This window comes from Hermetia illucens, chromosome 5 (assembly GCF_905115235.1).
Source record: "Hermetia illucens chromosome 5, iHerIll2.2.curated.20191125, whole genome shotgun sequence".
NCBI classification, from domain to species: domain Eukaryota; kingdom Metazoa; phylum Arthropoda; class Insecta; order Diptera; family Stratiomyidae; genus Hermetia; species Hermetia illucens.
In genome coordinates, this window is record NC_051853.1 from 58,429,340 (window position 1) to 58,452,037 (window position 22,698).

General features: G+C 37.4%; 1 protein-coding gene across 6 annotated transcripts in view; it reads right to left on the reverse strand.

The window, feature by feature from the left end:
- The window catches only part of LOC119658227 (serine/threonine-protein kinase tousled-like 2), a 197,704-nt gene that overhangs the window by 22,502 nt on the left and 152,504 nt on the right, over positions 1-22,698 (reverse strand). The window contains exon 1 of one of the 6 annotated variants that reach the window (XM_038065500.1): positions 8,892-9,155. The exons of the other annotated variants lie outside the window; for them this stretch is intronic. The gene's annotated coding sequence lies outside the window, so the exon portion shown is untranslated. Of the gene's footprint in view, positions 1-8,891; positions 9,156-22,698 lie in introns of those variants that run through there. 6 annotated transcript variants of the gene reach the window in all.

Sequence of the window (22,698 nt, forward strand, 5' to 3'; positions counted from 1 at the left end):
CGAAACTAATGATTTCATACAAATTGTCCATCTAAGAAGAGTCTCTTTGTTCATCTAAGTTTGTGGTTTTTTTCATCGCACTCCCTTACATACATTGAGGCTCAATATAAGGCGGAATTTACCGTTCATATTAAACGTTAAGATTATGCTCATGTTGTTTCGAAAATAACTCTTCAATCGCTTCTTTGTATTTGAAAAGGCCAAAATTTCATCAAATTCTATTTACAATACATACATGACTGATGAATATTAAAATTTTTAAATAAAATCCGTCAGTCTGGTCGGACTGATGACAGGCTAAGTTGAGACCAGTTGTCATTGCGCTGTTACCGAAAATATGCCTTCCGAATAGCTCGGATATTGATTTGCATGCGATAATAGCTCTTTTTTCTGCTCCTGATTATATTAAACACTTCAGTCCATCAGTTTTTTTGATGGCAAACTGATCGTGTTGGGTAGGTCATACAGTCTGCAGAGTAAGCCAATATATGTCGCGTTTGCAGGATGGACTAGAAACAACAATGTGTTGATTACTACTATGTTGTCTCCTACACAATCCTAGAAAAATTGTATGGACAGACATTAAAGTCAAATGCAACAGCCACCCCCCCCCCCCCCCCCCCCCCCCTACATATCCAAATAAAATTGAACTCTATTCCATAAAAGGTATTTATATGGCGAGAGTGCCCAACTGTCAGATCAACTCTAGGTTACTTGTTATTTCGGGTAGTCTTTGGGTCGTTTTCCATCAACTGGGATTCTCAGGCGAATAGTATCTGGTGTGTTATCATTAGCACGCACAACATTACCTTACCTTCGAATCGAATTTAGTACGATGATATCATTTATTCTACCAATGTCATATCAGTACATTCGCTATTGAAAAATGTAAAGCTGGTGAGGGACATTCACCAGAAAAAAGCTCCGGCCGTTGGCAATGATTCTAGATATCATTATCTAAATATTATTATTTTTCAAATTTATGTTGCTATCGCAAAATTTTCACACCTACATTACACCGGTGTTGGAGCAAAACAAAGTAAGAAGTTCCACTTATACTCAAATTTTCTTACTTCAACTGTTCAATCTGAACCCCAACCAGCGCCCCCCGCAATGTGGCAACAGAGCTCACCGCATGGCAAAATATCTGACAGCGGCCAGCCGGCTTTATTATGTCACTTTTGACATGCACTGCATTCTCTAAACACAAACACCAACCACTACGTTCAACAAGACCACGTGGACGCAGTGATGCGCGCTCCCCAATTGGCACACACAACAGAGCGCAAGCCTCGCTGTCATCTGGCTCCCCGATTCTCCACACACTGCCATCCGCTTCGAGTGGGGCTCGCCGGCTCGCGCTCGCCTTCGCTCTCTCCTCTGCATTTCTCTCGCTCCGTCATCTTCTTCCGATTTCGTTTTCAATAAGAGATTTAACCGTAACGCCACCGCCGGCTGATTGTATGATTATTATTATGTGTATAAGCTGTGTATAACTGTAGTCATGGTGTAAATATTGCGCACGATTTGTATTATTTGAATGCCTTAAAAGGTTAAGTATGTTTATAGTGGGTTATAGTGGGTTACACAACACACTTCTCACATTTTTTCACACAGTGCGACGAAAATGTATTTGGATGTGGGGTCGGGTTGAGTGTTTAGATTGGATTTTAGAGGCGAGCACCGATGAGAATCGATTTTCGTTATCAACGGAACTACGATGACAAGTGAAAATTCAATTCTTCGGCCATTTTTATTCGAGCAAGACAGAGGCGAATTAAAATTTTCGTATTCTCGTGTATGTCGCTCGCAGCCGTTTCGACTATTTACTGATTTTATCAATGGCGTTGGCGTTACTGTCGTCATTGATTCAATTATTTTATCAACTGTAATCTAGACTCTTGTTTCAATAAGATACTCGAAAGATTAGATAAAAACGGCGTTAAGTGCTAATCGTGTCACTTTTATAACTTTATGATTTTATGCATCATGGCCACGGTCTTGATTTCGCGGCACTGATAAATGGAGTGAAATTAGGAATGAATGTCGCTCGTTTCTGACCTTGTGTGTATTTGATTTTTGCCAGTGCAAATCTTGTAATGACTACGTGGCTTGCTAGCTATTGATTTTGAGATGTACTCGGCGCTAGATGAAAGGGGAGAAAGTTTAACTAGGGCAGTAACAAGAAACTAATGGAGTTGCGAGGAGATAGGATGACGTAGCGCAGCTATTTTTGGACATCCAAGTATGATGATGTGATTCACTTACAACATTTTCTTCTTATTTTCGGGCCTGTGAATAAAAGCAACGAGAAAATATGTCGATGTATTTATAAATTGCGTACATTGGAAACAATGAAATGGTATTGAAGGTGGGCGCCTTTCATGGTGTCAAGTACGTATTGTTGCAAATGTTTTGTAACAGTAAATGCAATGAAAAAGCTGCCAGTTGTGGGACTGTAGCAGTTATTTTGTTTGAAACAAGGAAAAATAAAAGCTCCTATTGCGAGGCTGCAGTTGGTCCAGCGGGTATATTTATATCTTCGGTAAATTGCTTTGCTTTTCTCCCTGATTCGCTGCAGGAAATTTTTGAAAAGGACTTACAATAAAAGGCTAATTTCATGGCGATCCAAAGAACTACACGGGTGGAAGGTGTGGATGTACGATAGTTTCCTACTATGGGAAAATAGGGAAATTAGAGGCAATTGTCAGTATACATAATCTCAGTTCGGATAATTAGGGCGAACGTTTACAGATTTTAGGAGCGATTTTGGAAGCAGGCTCTTTCTTGCGGAGAAGCAGAGCTAAATTCCATATATGTATTTGGATCTACACAAGTTTATTCATCATCAAAGCCTGGGTATTATTATCCAAGCCCTTTAATACCCATTTTTTCATCCGCCATTCGATATGTATTTAGCACATCTCAGAAAACTCCGGACTTGGAGAATCCCTCTCTCCCTTTCGTCAGAAATGGACGCGGTACCTACATCCACCAAAGAATATGTTTAAGCTCGTTGATCGGATGGAATTTATAAGAAAGGTTGCTTTTGCTGTTGCTGCTGTTGCTTTTGAGGAAAAACTGCTTTATCTTCCCCTAATAGTCACCTGTCTAAGGTGACATGTAGAAAAGTTCCCTCATTGGGAAACCAGCGGTCAAATGGTAAATAAAATAGCACTAGCAGAGCAAAACAAGCTATGAGAAACGCTTTAATGCTTATCCAGTATGATTTGTATAGGAAGTAGTATCGTTTCAGATATTTCATCATCAATGGCGCAACTACCGCTATCCGGTCTAGACCTGCCTTGATAAGGAACTCCAGACATCCCGGTTTTGCACCGAGGTCCACCAATTCGATATCCCTAAAAGCTGTCTGGCGTCCTGACCTACGCCATCGCTCCATCTTAGGCAGGGTCTGCCTCGTCTTCTTTTTCTATCATAGATATTGCTTTTATAGACTTTCCGGGCTGAATCATCCTCATCCATACAGATCAAGTGACCCGCCCACCGTAACCTATTGAGCCGGATTTTATCCACAAGCTGACGGTCATGGTATCGCTCATAGTTTTCGTCATTATGTACGGAATTGTCGATCCTCATGTAGGGGGCCAAAAATTCTTCGGAGGATTCTTCTCTCGAACGCGGTCAAGAGTTCGCAATTCTTCTTGCTAAGAACCCAAGTTTCCGAGGAATACATGAGGTTGAGGTTTCAGGTATTTGGGAAACCTAAACTCGCGATCTCTACATGGAAAAGGACTTTTACGTGTGTGAATGGGATCCAGTTAACCTTTCAGTTCGGGCCCTTCTCGTTGCTAAAAAGATAGAACTCGACCGGTGGAGAAGTCGGATGGCAGAGGGTTCCTTGAACTGACAGTTCCCTTCCTCCTGTCCCCTCCCGTTGGTGAAAGGAATTCCCTGATTTGAAGGCTCCGCAAGGCGGGAGAGTTCGGCGACTAGCCCGAAGTAATGTGACAAACGGTTCCAGGCTAGCTCTCTGACGATGGGGAGGTGTTTAGTTGGAAGTCCGACGACGTACCGAATCGGGAGTCCAACACTGTGTGCGTAAATGCTTCCTTTACCCTAATAAAAAAAAAACCTTTCAGTTCTGACTGTTCACACGCTCGGTGATCAAATGAAAAATGATTCGGCCAACCGGCCAGACATGTTTGTTTAGGCTGTGAGCGAGAATTTTATGATCATCTTCATGGCTGGTAAACATTTTTTTTACAAATGCTCGCACCCAAAAGTGTGTCAAATTCTCGTCTCAAAGCCTTTTACGGCCAGAATTTAACACATCGTGCCATTTGATTTGCCGGTATGTGGATGGTGCTTTCAGTTCAACCAGTAGCCGGGAGCACTGTAGGCTCTATCAGCGTAACTGGCAGGTTGAATTGAACGTGGATGGCGGCGTTTACTAACTTGAAGAAGAATAAAAGAAGAGGAATAATCGATAGAGGTAACCTCTATGAGAACCCAAACGACAATGACATTCAAATCGTAAGCTCAAAGTGGTTTCCACATCTATGATCCTCCGATAGAAAAGCATTCAGCCAAATTTAGAACATCACCTTCTATCAAATATTATACTATGGATACGAAAACCTTTTGCGGGAACCAATTACATTACCGGCCACTCACTACCTTGTAAAATATTGCAAAGCTAAAGTTGAGCATATGAGGAGAAGTTGGGCTCCGAAGCTTCACGCAGGGAAATTAAATAGCATAGTGAAAGCAAAATACATCCCTACATTTTGCACGTCAAAACAAGAGATTAGCATTTAGAAGCCAACTGAACAAATGGAGATACCGCCGAAAAGTTATTTCCGTTTCAGAAACTGGAGAAGTGAAGGAAAAGTTCACAAGCTTTTCATTGGAAGACAAACATCCAAATCGAAAGATAACTATGACAAGCTTGAACGTTCACCTAATAAAAAGAAAGTAAATTAAAAAGCGACAATATTTTAAAACTACAAATATTTGGAAAAAGTGAGTTGCATTAAGCAAGTTGAAGTAATTTAGACGAAGATATAAACTCTATAAAAACGGAAATGCCATTATTATTAGCAACAAAGACAAAGTGACAGTGGGTACAATTCTGATTGACAGTCAATGCCCACAAATGTGCCCATTCTAGCAGAACCAGACGGAAAGCACGCGCCCTTATCGGCCACCATCGAAGTAGAAGCAATCTGACGTTAAAACTGAACAAGACGCCTCGGTTCCGCGGCCCGCAAAACTGCAGAAGATAGCCGAATCAACTAAATTATGGGAAAATATCAACGTTTCAAAATTGGACGCATATTTGCATCTGAGATAGAATTAAAATAAGAGATAGTCTCGCCTTTATTATTATTAAAGTCTTGCCTTACCCACTGCAATTTGGTATTGGGATACGTCGCTAGGCAAATCAATTCGGTCGATGTAAGTGGCAACCTTCTAGTAAAGTCAGAACAGTACGTAGTGTATCCGGCCTTTTAACTACAGACGGAGTTGATGAGACGAGTATGGTTAAAAGTTAACTAAAACACAATGAAATTCATGACCCAAATAAGAAATCTACTAAACCAGGAAAATATCGCAATGAGGCATCATAAATCTTAAAATGAGTAAAAAAAACGCATTGTGAAGGATTTGACAATTGACAAAGCTTTCAACAAAGAAAAACACCAACGAAGTTGATCTAATCCCTGGGCGACTTGTTAGCACTGATGAAGGGAACTAGTGGTTCCCGAAATATCGAAATTTGCAAGCATAATAAATATCACTAGCAAATAGAACAAAGCAAGTCTTAATTATCCCAAATAGTTCATACAAGCCAAAAGAAGTAACCGCTGAAGATATGTGAAAAAACATTCATATCATAGCGCTGTAATGAATTTGGCATATGCAGATGAATGATGGAATATTTGTTGCATACTCAACACTACGGAAAGAAAACTGTAACAGGAAATTTAAGAAAAGTTTGTTCCACTGAATCATTTTAACAGATGACGCGGCAGTTCAATCTGAAGCTAGGGCCCGCGGTTTGGTAAAATACTTAAAATACGAGGTCGCATTGGAACGGCAGGGAACAAGGTGATTGGCATTACATTCGCCCATGATCAACTAAATTGAACTTCTCTTTCAAAATTTTAACGCACGAACCACTAAATCATGCAGAATTTATATTGAAATCCAGAAATACCAGAAATATGGAAATGATGATGTTTGAAGTTCATTAATATATGTATATTTGCAAGTTCAAACTTCTAGGAACTCGGTAGTTTCCCTGAACATAAAATATTGCGTTGAATATTTGGTTTTTCAAAGAACAGGTTTGAATGGCACGTTGTAAAGAATATAGAATATACCAGCAGCGTTAGCCCTTGTCAAAGTTAGTACCCGCAAATTGGTTGATTATTCTGAGTACCTGAATAACACTGGTTAAGCTGTTAATTGAAAATCGAAAAGCCTATATTATGGGAAGTACGTTGAACTCCAAGGCTTTTGCATTGAGAGGAGCAATGATAAATGATAGTGGAAATATAGTCCATAGTATATCTAATAAGTAGTATCCACACTCAATGGATCGGACTTGCGAATGTATTAGAGAAGCTTATCCGTACACATCATAGGCACTAAACCACATGTCGATACTACCAGATGTTGAGGGCTTATGATGTGTACGGACAAGCTTTTCGAATACATTCACTAGTCCGGTTCAATGAATCTGGGTACCGCCTATTAGATATACTGTGGCATAGTCGAATCAGAGCGGGTCAACAGTTACCAACTTGATTTTTCAACTTCTTCTATTAGTAATAAACAAAGGGTATCAAATTTGGAAGCAAAACACAGATTCACTATCACTCCTAAATGCAAGTCACATTGATTTGCTTGGTGATAGATGTGGCTGAAACATTCTATGCCCCAATAATCATTTATAACAAAAAGACATTAATTTCTGACTCTAGATTCTAGGATATAGTATTGAATTAATCAATCAGACCTTTGCAAAAGACTCATTTGAAGTGCAATTAAGTTTGTGTTTTCCAGAAGATGGCTCCAGTGGTAAATGCTGATAAAAGATTACAGAAAATTGTTATTTAGGTTTGCCTTTGCATGGAATTTCATACAATACTACTCGTGAGAGCCTTATTCGGTAAAGGCACATGCCAAGCACAGAATAAACTAGCTAAGTTGTCGCAGTGATTCAACAAGTCACATCCTACGATAATGATGATCTGGATTTGGGAAAATGTGGTTTAGTAGGCACTACCAGAAAAGTACAAGATGATCGACAAGCACCGTTCTTTGGTCTAATTCCCAGCGTAAACGATCTAATGCAGAAGAAAAAGGCGAATCAATGTGAACAGATCATTATATAATATTTTAACACAACAAACATCACTGAAAAAGCTCTGAATAATTTGAAGCGGGAAATTCTTCCACAACTTGCGTCTTGTCTTTTCCCATCAATGTCTAACTAATTGGCCAGAGTTGTTTTTGCCAAAGATTAGGACCTCAAAAACTGGCTCACTAACTTTTCCATATGCGACCAGGCGATTTTTAGTAAATTTTGGCGGAAATCACTTTGGAAAAATATGTGTGATGTCAGTCGAAAATTCGAAGAAATGAATATTTACGGATGGCTTCCAACGATTCCGAAAGTAGGCAGCTTCCAAAAAAATATTCGCGCATCTGTTTAGAATATTTAGAGAGGCATAAAAAGGCCTGGATCCATAGCTCGAGCTGGATTCCCACAGCGGTAAACCGTAAGACTACCAACAAAAAAGTTACCCATCATCAGAAAAGTAGCCACGAGTATTTGAGAATACCTGTCAGGTTTTCTATTAGGGAAGTCTTGTGGTTGTACGTAAAAGGAGTTCTAGAAGGCTCAACACTTTTACATAACGATAACCAATCCAAGTCTCAAGGAAGGAATAACTAGGTAAGTCAATTTTCACTACAATTGAACTAAGTTGATTTATGATTGTTTATATTTCTTCTGCTATATCCGAAATATGGGAATGATGTCTGACCACTGGAAATGTTTCTGCTCTCCATTGTTTATGGATGACGTATTCCAGCCGATCCATTTGTCAAGATGAAGCGAATTCTGATACCTCCTCGGTGCAGGACTAATTTGCTTTTAGGAGCACTGAACAATTAATGGTCTTGCATTTCAGGGTTCGTCATCTCCTTAGAATCAGAAGTTCTTAACAGATTCAGGAACCCTTCAAACCATGACTATGTATGCAACAATTTACGTAGATTGTTTCCCGCAAAGATAACAACGGAGTAAGTACATCCCCAACTAAATTTTACAAATTTACGACAGCCGAGAGATCAAAGTTGCAACCATTAAATCATAATTGATGAATAAACGGCACAAAATGCCACTTGTATGACCCATGCAACAATATAATATTAATATATTAAGTTAACGAATCGTGTAATCCACAGTACGAGCGCATAATAATAAAATCTCCCCTCGACTTTGAATTTGTGTTTTTACGGTTGGCAATTGGCATTTTAATTGTAAATATATTTTTATGGTTTTCCGAGTTGCTCTCCGCCGTCTGCCTCCACCCCACCTCGAACTGAGCGTGCATTGGCGAGAAAATAAAGTAAACGAAAAAGTCATCGACAGGTGCTACAAAAAGTATAAAATTGCACCTATAAATTCGGCGTGAAAACTTTTACAGTCAGCGCCGGGGAGAGAAAAAAAGTAAAAGATGCCAAGTCTTGAAATTATGAATTTTGCATAATGGCTAACCGGCTGTGCGACAACAACCCGTTTTACGTTACATGAGTGCATATGTGCGGGTAAATGAAATCAGCAGCAAATTAATGTTAAACTGTTGTAATGGAAGGTTAGAAAACAAAGTAAAATTGCAGTTGTAACTCACCTCGGTAAAATGGCGACTAGACAAACCGATTATTCTTAATGATTTTGCGTTATAGAAATTTTATTGTTCGTCGAAGGGGAGTGGACGACTTTTACTCACACGATGTTCGCTGCTTTTGTTATTTGTTGCTTTACTATTTTCGCATTTGATCCTACATTCTCCCCTTTTACCTCTCCGCGATAAATTTGTTTTCCATTTGTGCAATTATTGCAATTAAAAAATAGATACTTGGGGCGATGATGATTGTGACGATGTGGCGCTGTAAATGTTGCAGAGACTCCTCAGTTGGGTACTTGCACAGTTTAGAAACCGATAAGCGACTGGATGTAAAATAAAGAGAGATATCTAAATAAAAATAGCTAGACCAAGTGAGGTGAGGCCAGGCGCATAAAAGATAGGCATATAGACGGCGGATGGCAGGTCAAATATAGGCAACCGAACGAGCAACTACGGAGCCGAGTGAAGTAAAATGAAATGAAAATGAAGAGAAATAAGAAGAAATAGAAAAAGATTGTCAGTGTCGAAAACATAACGTCGAAATAATGCAAACGTGAGCAATTTTCTTGGGCTTGTTGAGGTTGTTAGCCTGACGGATACTTTTGAATGGCGGGGAACTGAACAGTCCAAGATGGTTGCAGTGTTTCAGTAGAGCCCGTTCTAAATTAGCTCGAATGGAATCTGTCGGAAAACTATTCGGTAATCATAAATATGTATGAGGGTTTCTATTGGATTTCTGATCAAATGTTTAGAAAATAAATGTTAATTAGTCATTAGCGATAAAATTCTTGGTATCGAAGTAACCTTCAAGATGAATCGCTTTCTTTGTAAAGGAGGAGATTCATACAAAAGGATACAAGTTCTTTTTTCATCGAATTGATTAGTACTTGGTTTTATATTGGTTGCGAAAGGGAGAGTGCTGGAGCTGAAAATTGCTCACTTATTTGACGGGGCCATTCTCAGAACCTATCCAACCGAAAAATCTGGAAAATATCAAGAAGCTGCCACTGTATGCAACTTTTCACCCCGATATCTACTCAAACAAAGATAATAATAGTATATACCTAGCTTTTTTTAAAAAATTAAGTTCATTTTGGAATCATAACGTTCAATACACTATACTACCAAGTTTGGTGGAAATCACACTATGTCTAACAAAATTATAATATGTCAAAGATGATGCTTTTGTGCAAATTTACTGCAATTTAAGACTTTGAATGTTAGGATTACACTAAAGTGTTTGATATTTTAGACAACAGAAACTTACACTCTTCACCGATAAGTGTGAAGGGTGTTTGAAGTTTAAATGCGCAGGAATCCACTTCATATGATTTGTTTATGGGTATTACTAAACCATTTTCCCAGAATAGACATTCTAATTTTTTCCAACGTTAGTACTTTATGCAATCTAGAAACCAACTAGGGGACTTAAGTAAAGTAACTGACACCTAACAGAAATTTGGAGTTAGGCTATTTGTAGTTGAATTTTTGGGCTCCGGACACCCGAAAAGTGCAAAGAAAGGAGTTTGTTAAACAACAATATTTAGTCTAGTGGTATTTATTTGTTTGGCGTTAATTTAAATAAAACTAATTGAATAATAGACGACATAATTGGGATTGAATGATTCTTACATGGGGGAGTTAGGCATTGGGTGGTTTTAAAAAGTAGCGATTGGAAGCATTCTTTGATTCTCAGGTGGATTAAGTAAAGAAAGGTGAGACTGAACTTAAATTTATCAAATATTTGCATTTCAGTGAGATAATATTGCAGTCAGAACAGAGCAAATGCGAACACAAACATCAATGACAAGCCAAGATTCAAAACTAGAGTAACGAGATCGGAAGACTGACTCTCCGCCTAGGTGCCACTGCTTTTTAGAACATATCTACGGACGAGGCTATGGAGGTGTTATAACCGACTCAAAATCTAGTCTTTCCTGAGTGAGATTCCCAAGTTTAATGTAAATGGGAGAAACGTAGTTAGGCAAATTGCCATTAATATGGCCCAACTTTGTGAAGCAAAGGTGGCGTATGTATTTTTTCCTTATCACTTCTTTTTGTCCCCAATGAAGCTGTAGCTGCTTTAAATAATTCTGGAAATACTGCGAGGAAACTTTCGTTGCTCTTTAGTTGTTATGACAGTGGCTCTTGATATATGAACTATCAAACACTAAAAAACAGTTTGTGTTTGAAAGGGGTAGCATGGCAACAATTCTTGCTTTCATTGGATTGCAATTTTCTTAGTACTTTGTAAGTGGCCCGGTTTCGCCATCATAAAAAATTGGATATTTGAGAAGGGGGCTGAAAATTGGAGCAATAAGGAGGAATAATTTTCAGTTTTGTGAACTGAAAATTCAAATGAAAAATGAATGTTCGCGTGTATTATGAAATATTTTTGAAAATAGTAGGCATAATTTTAAATATGCGCTCCGAATGTTGGAGATTTAAAGATTTGTAAAAAATAGAAAAATGGTAATTGTTGGCTGCCTTGTCATCAAATAAGCTTTTAACTACGTTCTTGGCATAACGACTGGAAGCGTTTTTGCGGAATACTTATACGAATAACAGAATTTCGGCATCGGGCGACTTAGGTTCGATTTCACAACAAACGCCTCTGTTACTAGCCTCCAGATTTATGGCCGTCGTCTAACCCAGATTGAAACCTCCTTGACCGTTAAAGCAAAGATAAATATAAAACCTCAAACAAGGACGATCTGAACGCTACCATTTTTAAAGTAATAATCAATAAGAACACGAAGGAGTTAAAACACGCAGGTCGTCAAAACCAACAGCAGTTACATTGAATAATTTCAAGGAGTAACAAACATAATTTTAACAAATATGTTAAAACTGTGCTAAGTTTGGTACAAATAAACTGATTATGTTGCATGTTTTCATTGTTTTTTAATTTGAACTCAATTTGCCGCATCTCCGCCTTTGTATATAAATATTATGTCAACGAAAAGCGTTGCGACCCAAACATTCACTATCTTTACAACTACTAAATATTCGAACGTGACTGAAGTCGTCATCGATGTAGTTTGAACGTCATGGTTTTCCATGTCTCATTTACTCATGTGTGCAGTATAGGACATTCTCACCGTCTTATTTTTCAATGAGAATGTGCTTCAGTTTCATTAATGTGTAGGTGATAAACTTACAGCCGCATCGTCCATGACGAAGACTAGTGCTCCACCATTGCACCCTCATATACCATATATCGTGTACGGTTTATAACTTGAGAACACTGTAATGGAACTAACTGTAATATATTTCACAAAACTATATTTGGCCAATGTCAGATGTTAAATATGAACACAAAAGGAGCGACAAACTTCATCTGTATCGATCAGTTAAAAAACTAAGAATAAATCCTGACTGAATGCCCTTCGCCATCTAAAATCTCACAGAATATTTCAATGAGAAAAATTTTGTGTTATAAAACCAGTGATGTTTCCTCTTAACTGATTATAAGTATGATGACGATTAGGTTTCTTTTTTGGCTGATTTTATGAAATAAATCGTATATTGAATAGTTTGAACCTTTTTTCAAAATAAACACCGTGGAAAAACATGCAATGAAAATAGCAAACATAAGTAAAAGTGGAGGAGGGAGAGGAGGGCAATCCCAATACACCACATAAGGATGCGACAAATTTAGAGACTGTAGATTTTGAAGTGGGCCCTAGAGCCGACAGGGGTTCTGATGGTGGTTAATAATCCAATCTTTGTCCGAAGAGGACTGTCGATAGGGTAGATACTACCTACCAGCCCCAAAACCTTCAGAGTTTATTGGACACCTGAATTGATATTTTTCAATTGAGAAAATGTGACATCTATATAAAACATAGAGGGAAACTATACTTCTAATCAATAAAAGATGTGCTCTTACCAAAATGATAGCGGAAATAAGTCATGAAGGGATGTTCCGACTTATGAAATCATTCACTAGATAGATGAATGTTTGATGATACACCAAAATGGAATTATCAATTTAGTGGAAAGTTACCAAAGTGGTGGGGTACGGTGCTGATTGCAGTCGAGTTGGACAAAGTAGAATGGTGAAACGAGAGATATTAGCGTTGCGCACTTAGTAAACTCAGGAAGCAAGAAAACGAAATCAGCCGAAACTTTGGCCGCTTCCACTTCTTTTTTAGAAATATTTATCTAAAAATACCTCAAATAGATGGAATCATGGAAATAGCTTGGAATGTAATCTAATCTAAAGAACTTGAGATGATGCCAAATTATACTGTAATACGCATTCTATGAAAAACCATATGAAAGGTTTGCCATTTATTGCCGATGTGTCAAAATTATCACAGTACTTATTGATTTTCCCGTAATTCCTTATTTGTGGTATTTGTTATATGATTTTCCGCTTGATTTGATATCCGTTAAAGGACACAGTTGTAGTTTTGGCAACTTCGAAAACAAAAGAGAATTGAAATACTGTCTACAATTCAAATATTTTGCTCAAAAGACAATTATTTGTGAATATAATATTCCGAGAATTATCATAATTTGCCAGAGGTGGCAGTTTTTCCAACATCACGCAGCCTAACAAATTTTATCCAAAGTTCGAATTGTTTGCATTTCATTGCGAAAACCCCAAATCAAATTTCTCATAGACTTATTTAAATTTCTCGCAGTGTATCTTCTTGGAGCACAAACAACTATGGCAGATTGTTGTTATCGGTTTGCAAATCTCTCACATTTCTCATATATTAATAGTCAGTCATTCAGTTCAGTCAGCCATTTTGCCTTCCTTCCGCCTCCCTTTCATCTCCCTCACCGAATTTCTCTATGTATAGACATTTTATTTCTGGTTCAAAATCTGCACTTTTCGAAATCTAAGTTGAGTATCTGCTGTCGTGATACAATGCCTAGTTGGCAATTATTACTAGTTGTGTACATACGATGAGACCGTGGAGAAAGAAGATGGCGATTCGCTTGACTATGGATTTCATAATTTCGTTGCAATGAGGATGATGATGCTCATATTTGATGATGATAAAGACGAACGGTAGCTTCATTAGCTTCTCGCCCGGAATAGCTTCGGAGGGGGAACTTATTTTCACTAATTTGCAATTTTGTTTCGATCAGGGGCTTTAGTTGCGATTACCTTGAGATTTTATTTTGGTAACTACCTGGGGTGCGAAAAAATGCTCTGCGATGATATCATACCAAATGTATCACATGTTGTACCTCATTTGACGTATGAACGTTTATATTTATTGTGTAAACGTAATAGAAACAAAAAAAATAAATAGATGAGGCAGGGAACTGAGTGGGTTTATCTAAAATTGGTTTATATAATGAACGTTTTATAGAAGTTGCGAATTTCAACTTTAGTTTCAAATGAATTTGTCACCATGAAATCTTATCTTGAAATACAAACTGGCAAATGGTGTTTAACCCTAATTTAAAGGAATTGCTACTGCTACCATTCTCAAAATAATTTCATTACACACTGCCTTCACAGAGTCAGCGTTAGTGAACAAACTTAGACCGAGATCATGGCAGGTATGCGGGCAATAAGATTTTGTGATCTCTTAATTGGCGCCTCCTACTCAATGTATATAGTCATCATATGAGATTCCAACGAAAAAATTCTAGAAAGGTAACTTTCAAAATAGATCAGATAGAAGTAAAAGACAGGGGTCAATGTGTTTGACCTTTCAATATTGCAAGGTTCCCAAGTTGTGCAGTGGTAGAAGCGGCAAAAAGTATTATATTCGTTGTTGGAATGAGCTTTTTTGTCTTATATCTGGCATCACTATTTCGTTAATAAATGAACCAAAAAAGAGGTTCATATATGCCCATCTGGTATATATGCATACAGTTACAGTTCAATAACAACGCTGAGGAGAAGTATATAGTATATCGGCCAGAAAAATTCAGGAAATTGGCACTGCTATTTTTGATGAAAACGTTGATTTTGAGTTTTACTATGATCTCAAAATTTCTTATCCCTCTACGATCTGTTGTAGAGCTACAGACATATCGACTCTCTTTTTTGTGTTAGAAAGTATAAAACAGAAGTAAATTCCAGAATTCCAGACTCTGCTACTTGTGGTTGGGAACGTTTGTGGTTATCAAAATTGGAGCCTAAAGTTGAACGGAAAAAATCCTATTCACTACGGAACATGAACTTTGATTCTAGTGTCTGGAATTTATATTTCTTATGCTAGAATGTCCCTTTGAAAAATCAACATGGCGATTCAGATAACGTAGCGTTTAGATATTCGATTATTTGACTTTGAAGTATTTACTGCGTCCATTAGAAGCAAGAAGTTTAAATAACGTAAAATAGTACCCCGGTTGCCTTTCATAGGACCTCAAATCACAAAACCAAAGGTCTTAGAGCAATCAACGAAAGGATTTATAGCGGCTAACTCAGTAATATGTGAATTTCATGTGAGTGAGTCGATTCGTAACAGTTCGAATATTGGCTCAGTTTAAGGCGAGAATCAATATTCTATTCAGTCACTGGCCCGTGTGCAGATGGGCCGAGGTTATTCCTGTCTCGGATAGTAAAGAGAATACAAATCATTCGATTTAGCCATTGAAGTGTTTTAGTTACAGTTGAAAAATCGAGGAGTGCTGTCCTTCGCCAGTGAAGGAGCAAATGACATGTCTTGAGACGTCCAATAGAGTCTATATAAGATAGCAATCCGTCACGGCTAAGGCTGCTGACACTTATCAGCAATATGCAAGATTTTAAAAGAAGTGAAAGCCAAACTCGTCGGTTTGACAAGAAAATGAGGGAAGACTAAAAGCATTTGAATGCAGCAGCAGTTTGTCTAACGACCTTATTCATTATTTTGATTTTTAATGAATGAAATATCTACATTCTTTATAGTGCTGGCCTTGATATCATTCTACGTGCAGAAATATCACAAGATCTGAATCTGACTGTGCTATAAAACAAGTCAAAATTCAGAAGCTCGGCGCTTTAGGTATGAACACTTTTATGTATTTTCTATGTAAATTTGAATGCACTTTTGCCTTATTTACACATAGCTCGTAATGTTTATTTAATTAGTATGTCAGACTATTCACCAAAACTTGGTAGTATCATGTTCTATATTACTGCAAAAATTGATGATTCTAGGATGAATTTAAGGGAAGTTTCTAGTTAATTCTTAAAAAATATAGTAATATGCTATTATTAAATTTATTTCAAGTTATGGTATGGGGTCTACACAACGTATAGTGTCAGCTTTCTGATTTTTTTTCAGACTTTTCGTTTGAGTAGTTTCTGAGAACGCATCCATTACACAAATTTTCACTTTCCAGTCCCCGTACTCTCCCTTTTGTATCAAATGCCAGCTTTGAAAAGTACTTCCCAGACTTCTCACTTGAAACCTCAAATGACTATATTCGGTGAAAAAAATTTCTTGAACTCAAAATAGAACAATGTTACTCACAAAATAACAAATGGATGTTGAACGGCTGCGACGTGTAGTTTAAAGCTTAGTTAGATACAACTATTACCAAAAAATAGTAGCGCATTGAAAAGGCAGTCGAATCTTCGGAAGACACTAAGTTTCAACAATAAAAGAGAATAGCAAATACTGAATAAGATAAAGTAAACATTGGCAAATATTTCGTTTACATAGAAATCCAAAAGTGATTCATATAGAGCGGATGAGGATCTACGCTGTTAGATTTTAGAGATTTAAGGACGTGTTTACTTGATCCTAAAGAATGGAGGTGGAAACTTTAGACTCTAGCGTCATAGAAAAAGTATAATTTATTCTTTATTATAATTTCATTTCATTTGATTAGATATACAAATATTTATGTATATCCTGAGGTGATAATTCATCAACACATATATTTCCATTTCTAACATTTACTTGTTTACACTTTTCATTCGCGAGATGTTTTCTTGATATTTTCACCAATTTTCAGGGTTTTTCCTCTCTTTGACTCCCTCTTTGCATTGAAAACGCAAGCATATGCATATTCAGGGCGTGATACAACAGATCATTTGAATATCAATTCATAAATGCAATACAAAGCTAATATGAGCACTGCACGCCATCATTGTGAAAAATATTGCGTTACTTGCTTTGATTAATGGTTATTTATGTAACATTATCACCCAATTCCCTTCAATTAGATAGCAATTAGCATAATATTGTCACAAGCTACAGCATGTGCGGCGAAGAATAAGAATGTGGTACGTAAACAAAAATCTTCGCGAAAATAAAATCTGTAAAAAGGATGGTGTTGAATGTTTTTCTGCACATCGCTGATTATTCAAAAATATCTCACATTGAAGCTATTGAAATATTCTTGATAATTAACTGATTATTTCAAGCTCATAAGTACAATATTTTGATATGGAATATTTGGAATATTATTTTACAAATTTCACTGCAAAAAAATATTAACTCACCATTCTCCCATATGTTAATGTTAAGTAAAATACAATTTCGTTTTATTCTTAACAATAGTAATAATACGCGTAATGGCATTGAATGTGTCTTTTGTTATTGCTTTCAACCATGCTTGTTCTCTTACGTACAAGTGCTATTTACCCATGAATATGTAGGCCTGTCTCAGCTAATTTATACCTAAAAATGATGACAGTAAAAACTTGTTTCAAATGTGAATGTGTGCATCATAGAAATGATTCTTGTGACCATTTTTGTCCACTCTCGAATGAGAATAGGAAAATATGAAGAAAATGGAGGTTGCAGAATATGTAGAGCAGTTAACTGAAGTAGTCTCCTCTTCATGTCATCTGCTTTCCACAATTGTTATGAGTTGACTCGCAGAGTAAGAAATGTTGTCTTTGTGGTACAGAATCGTTTCAATCAAATACCACTCTGTGCAAGTGTGAACAAAATTAGCTCTCATTTTGAATATATAATCAATTTTTACAGAGGCATTAATCGTAATTTCTGAAAATTTGCCTATAAACCCCACAATCAAAGAAAGCTTAGAAACACAACGCTGAATTATTCTGGCTGCATACACATAAATCGATGACATTCTTCCAAAAATTAAAATTATATACTTCCGAAATTGGCATATCAGCCTATCAAATTCTTTGATACTTTGAATCCAATAAAGGGCTGCTCACCGAAATTAGTGAAGAACTACAAAATGATAGATTATCTCAAACGGTACTTTTTTGGCTGACGAGGGAGTTGGATCAGAGCTACACCACCCAAAACAGCGAAATTCGAGTGCAGCCTTTTCACGAAGTCCATGCTTTGTACCCCATAGCTCTGGATAGCGAAGAGCTGAGACCCAAGACTGTGGCTCAGTGAATTCTTTAATCGAATTATTAAGGAAGGAAGAACACCATCTGACTGAAAAAAAGTACCACTGTTCAATATGGAAAAAGAATGGTAATTCAGCAGAATGTTACCGTCCGATCCGGTTACTTTCCCATACCATGAGAATTTTTGAACGCATTCTTGAAAACCGTATTCGCGAAATCGTTGAATCAAACCGGATTTGTCAAAAACTGCGGAACTACTGACACAATACACGCTGCGCGTTACTCATGGAGAAACACCGTGAGAAACATTGCCCTCTTTACATTGCATTTCTGCGTTTGCCCGTGTGCCACACGAACTCACCTGGTATGCTTTACGACAACACTTAGTGCCAGAAGAACTCGTGCGCTGGGTTCACTTGCTCTACCACAATCCGAAAAGTAAAGTTCGAAGTATGGCGGATGTATCAAAACCGCTTCGTATCTCTGTTGGTGTACATCAAGAAAGCGCCATCTCACCATTCCTCTTTGTTCTTGTTGTGGACACCGTTACACGGGATATCCAATGCCCAACACCCTACACACTGCTTTATGCAGATGATGTTTTCCTAGCATTTGATAGCAAAAATGATCTCGAGCAACTTGTCCAAAAATGGAATGATCGCCTCATGCAACACGGTCTCAGATTGAATCTAACAAAACTGAATTTTTGATGATCGATCCCATGAAACAGGCACAATTACTGTCAGCGGCAGTGATCTGTCCAGAACTGAGCGATTTAGGTACCTCGGGTCAACGCTACCAGCCAATGGAGAACGCAACCTAAATGAAGAGGTGTTCCTTAACTGGTGTTCTTTGAGATCGCCGTATCAACGAACATCTCAAATCGCTCTCCCTGGTTCTGCGTGTTGGCCGATTATAAAAGACAATGAACGGCGTCTTGCGGTAATGGAGACGAAGATGTTGCGTTGGACTAGTAGCGTGACACGGTTTGATCACATCCGAAATGAGGATATCCGCGATCGTTATGGGATTGCACCGATCGTGGAAAAATTGCAAAAGAGGCGTCTTCGATGGTATGGTCATGTAATTCGTGCTAACGAGATTTCACTCGCCAAGATTGATCGGAACATCGAAGTCGATAGTAAATGACCAAAAGGCAGGCTGAAACACCGGTGGCTTTATACGCTGGATGGGGATTTAAAAGCCTTGAGATTGCACCCAATCACGACGAGCCGACCCCGCTTGTAAACTGGAGAAGGGCTGAAGAAAAAAAGAAGATGCTTTCTGCGAAAAATTACACAAAAACGGTGGACGGCTGATCCATACTATCATGAAGCGAATTCAGAAAAAGCATGAGATTAATTATAATCCATACCAGGATGTCGATCGAGAATTAAATTGAATTCTTTATCTGACTGGCTTAGCTTCAGCGGGATACAGAGAGATCAGGAGCTTGTATTCTCCTATTTCTGAAATTTATGAATGAAAAGAGAAAACTAGATGGTGGTACCGGAGATCTAGTGAGAAGAATGCCGAAACTCAAATTCGATTAATTCCTTGATCGGATCCATACCTTAAGGTTATTCCATGGGGAAAAAAGTAGGTAAGATCGGTTTTATTCGACTACAATACTACAGAGTCACTTCGACTCAACGTTGTATGGAAATTACAGGTATTAAATATATATGAAGGTATGTATTTCACTATCTTTTATGTCCACAAAATGAACGCTGTTTGAATGGAAGTCCATTAAAAACCCGATAAGGGTACGGATTATATTATTCGATTTGTTATAGTATAGCTAGAATAAGATTTTATTGATGAGAACTCAATTTTGGAAAAAGTTTTTCAGATGACGGGCTTGGTTGGAACTTTATTCTGTTGTGGAAGGCTACGCCTATGTTATATGCAAATACATAGAAAGGCAACAAAGATATTCCAAGAGTTGGCAAACTTACATATAAATTGGTATTACAACTATGTTTTGTTCTGGAGTCACTAAATGACGAGATTAAAGAAAACGTCCACCGCATGGGGACATAGTCTCACAGATTTATAGTTATGATATTTTAGTACTCCTGAGAAATATTCAAATATAACTAAAGATTTTGTTGTGGGGAAATGCGAATTTTTAATTTCGTGTAAACTAGAAATGATGAATGATGCAATATTTAGTCTGTTTGCAAAGAAATTCATGAAAACAAAATTTTTCTTCTTTTGTCTATATTGTGATTTTTATTTGCCAAATATAGCATTTTGGGGAATCAGTTGTTCGCTTCTCCAATGTCCTCCTCTGAAGAAGGGAACAATTGATGAAAGTACTAGAAAAGAGAATAAATGATTCTCGAAGTACTGCATCTGTTAAATCCAAATCAGATTGTAACCAAGCAAGCTAAACTTGACTTCTTTTCATTAAATGCAAAACAGAAGTATAATGCAAAAAAAACTTTAAGATACCTTGGCAATGGAAGAAGTTTTTCACCCAATGTTTTGAGAAGAAACCTTGACAGAAATACCTTAATAATGTCTGTTGAACTCACCTGAAAAAAAGAAGAAAAGTCGCGTGAGTAATGTATAAAAACGCAAAATAATTTAATGAAAAAATTTAAAATTTTAACAGTAAAACTTAAATATATTTTTTTTATATGAACTTGTTACAGGCAAGGCACAAAATAGAGAGAAAAAAGGTAAATTTGGAAAAGAGTTTACATCCTCACAAGGACAATACCAGTGGTGGAAAGTGGAACACACATACACAGATGATTACAGCTACAAATGGACGTACTATCAAAACCCATTATTGACATCTATTTGTTCATTTTACTTTTGACAATAATATCTAATTCACAATATTATACATTGCTACAGTCTACAACACCTTTTTTTTGTGTTAAAAATGCCAAGAAACCAAGGTTTGTCGTCAGCTTGGATTTTTTGTTACTGCATATTTGTAGAAAATTGTTGCAAAGTTTCGTTGACTGTTTGTAAACAATTCAATCAATATGTTCTTGCACTTCAATTAAATAAGACACGAGAAAGAATCTCCATAGCTTCGAAAGTCATGCTGAAGTTCACAAGGTGGGACAATTGGTGGCTCATGAACAGAAGAAAAGGCAGCAGGATAGTAAGGAACCCTTCGCGAAATGCTGATCGCAAAGTTTAAAGGAAGTTCTTAAATATTGAGTTATTGAAAGAATTCTAAACCCAAAAATTCATACGTAGATCCAGAACAAATATTGACATCGACCAAGAGGATAAGTGGCGTGAATTTGAACTTCTGAACTTCGTGAAATAATTAGCTTCGAAGCCGCTGACAGCAAATTACAGATTTGAATCGTGTAGTGCTTGAAAAGAAGTCGGCAGATCAAAAGCGCTACATAAATGTGTTTTTTTTTCTGCAGGCCTCCGAGACCAGGAAAATATTGTTACTCAAACTCTCTGCTGTAAGGACTTCCACAAATGGTATACCACGTACTCAAGAAACTTTGATCACGCCCACATAAAATTAGAAGATATAGTGTGAAAAAAGTCGATATTGGTCAGAAGTTATGTGAAGAGAAACGACGGCGTACAATGCTGCATGTAACTATCTTTTCTTGCCAGAATCCCAACCCCCTTGAGAGTCGATCCTTGTCTAATAACCCTGTCGATCTTCCCACTCCCCCTCTGTTCCATATGGTGTGATATTCACTGTTGTTTCGAAGACATTCACGAGTTCCAAAGTCATAAATCTCTAATCCAAATTTGTATCGCTGATACTAATCTAATCTATATTTTTATAGAAATCACCTGAGGAGCTTCTAGTAAAAATTGCTACTTTCCGACGTATAGTATTCAATTTCAATTAAGAAATGCTCAGACTCAGAAACGCGCAGACAGGGTGCAACCCCATATCGATAAAGCAGCATTAGTCATTTAAAGAGAAGGATTTATTTCCGTTTTTAACCTTTAGCAAGATTAGTTGAAATGTCTTCTCCTGAATATGATTGTCATAGATCCCTACATCAAATTTATTACGTAAACCTCACCTATGCGCTATTACAATATATTTCGGTTTCCTCCAAGATTTTCCGAGGAATTTACACTCCTCCTGTACTGCCTTGTGTCACGCGGTTGCGAAGCGATCATCGGACATTGAGGATAATGGTTTTAACTATACGGTGTGGCAAATGATGGAGCTCCACAAACATAAGTGTATTTAATAGTTTCTGACCAAACTTTTTCGGTCCTCTGATTTCACGTCCCAACTAAGGGTTGACACGGCGTTTGGAAATTATTTAATGACATGGTTGGTTAGTGTTTCTGTGTAAGTTCTGCTCATAAACCTATCATTTAAGAACAGATAAGATTTCTTGAATTCTTTTTCAATAATAGCATTTGAGGTCGTTTCAGCAATTGTTCAGATTTTCACTCGCACATACCGTATTGGACAATTTGAAGAATGTATGCATTACAAAATGAAACAAGCAGACTCTCCAGAAAATAGTGAAGTTCACTCAAATGAGGGACAAAATACAAATAAAATGTTTAATTTTACATAAGCGCCTCGTACGCAACTATTTGCAT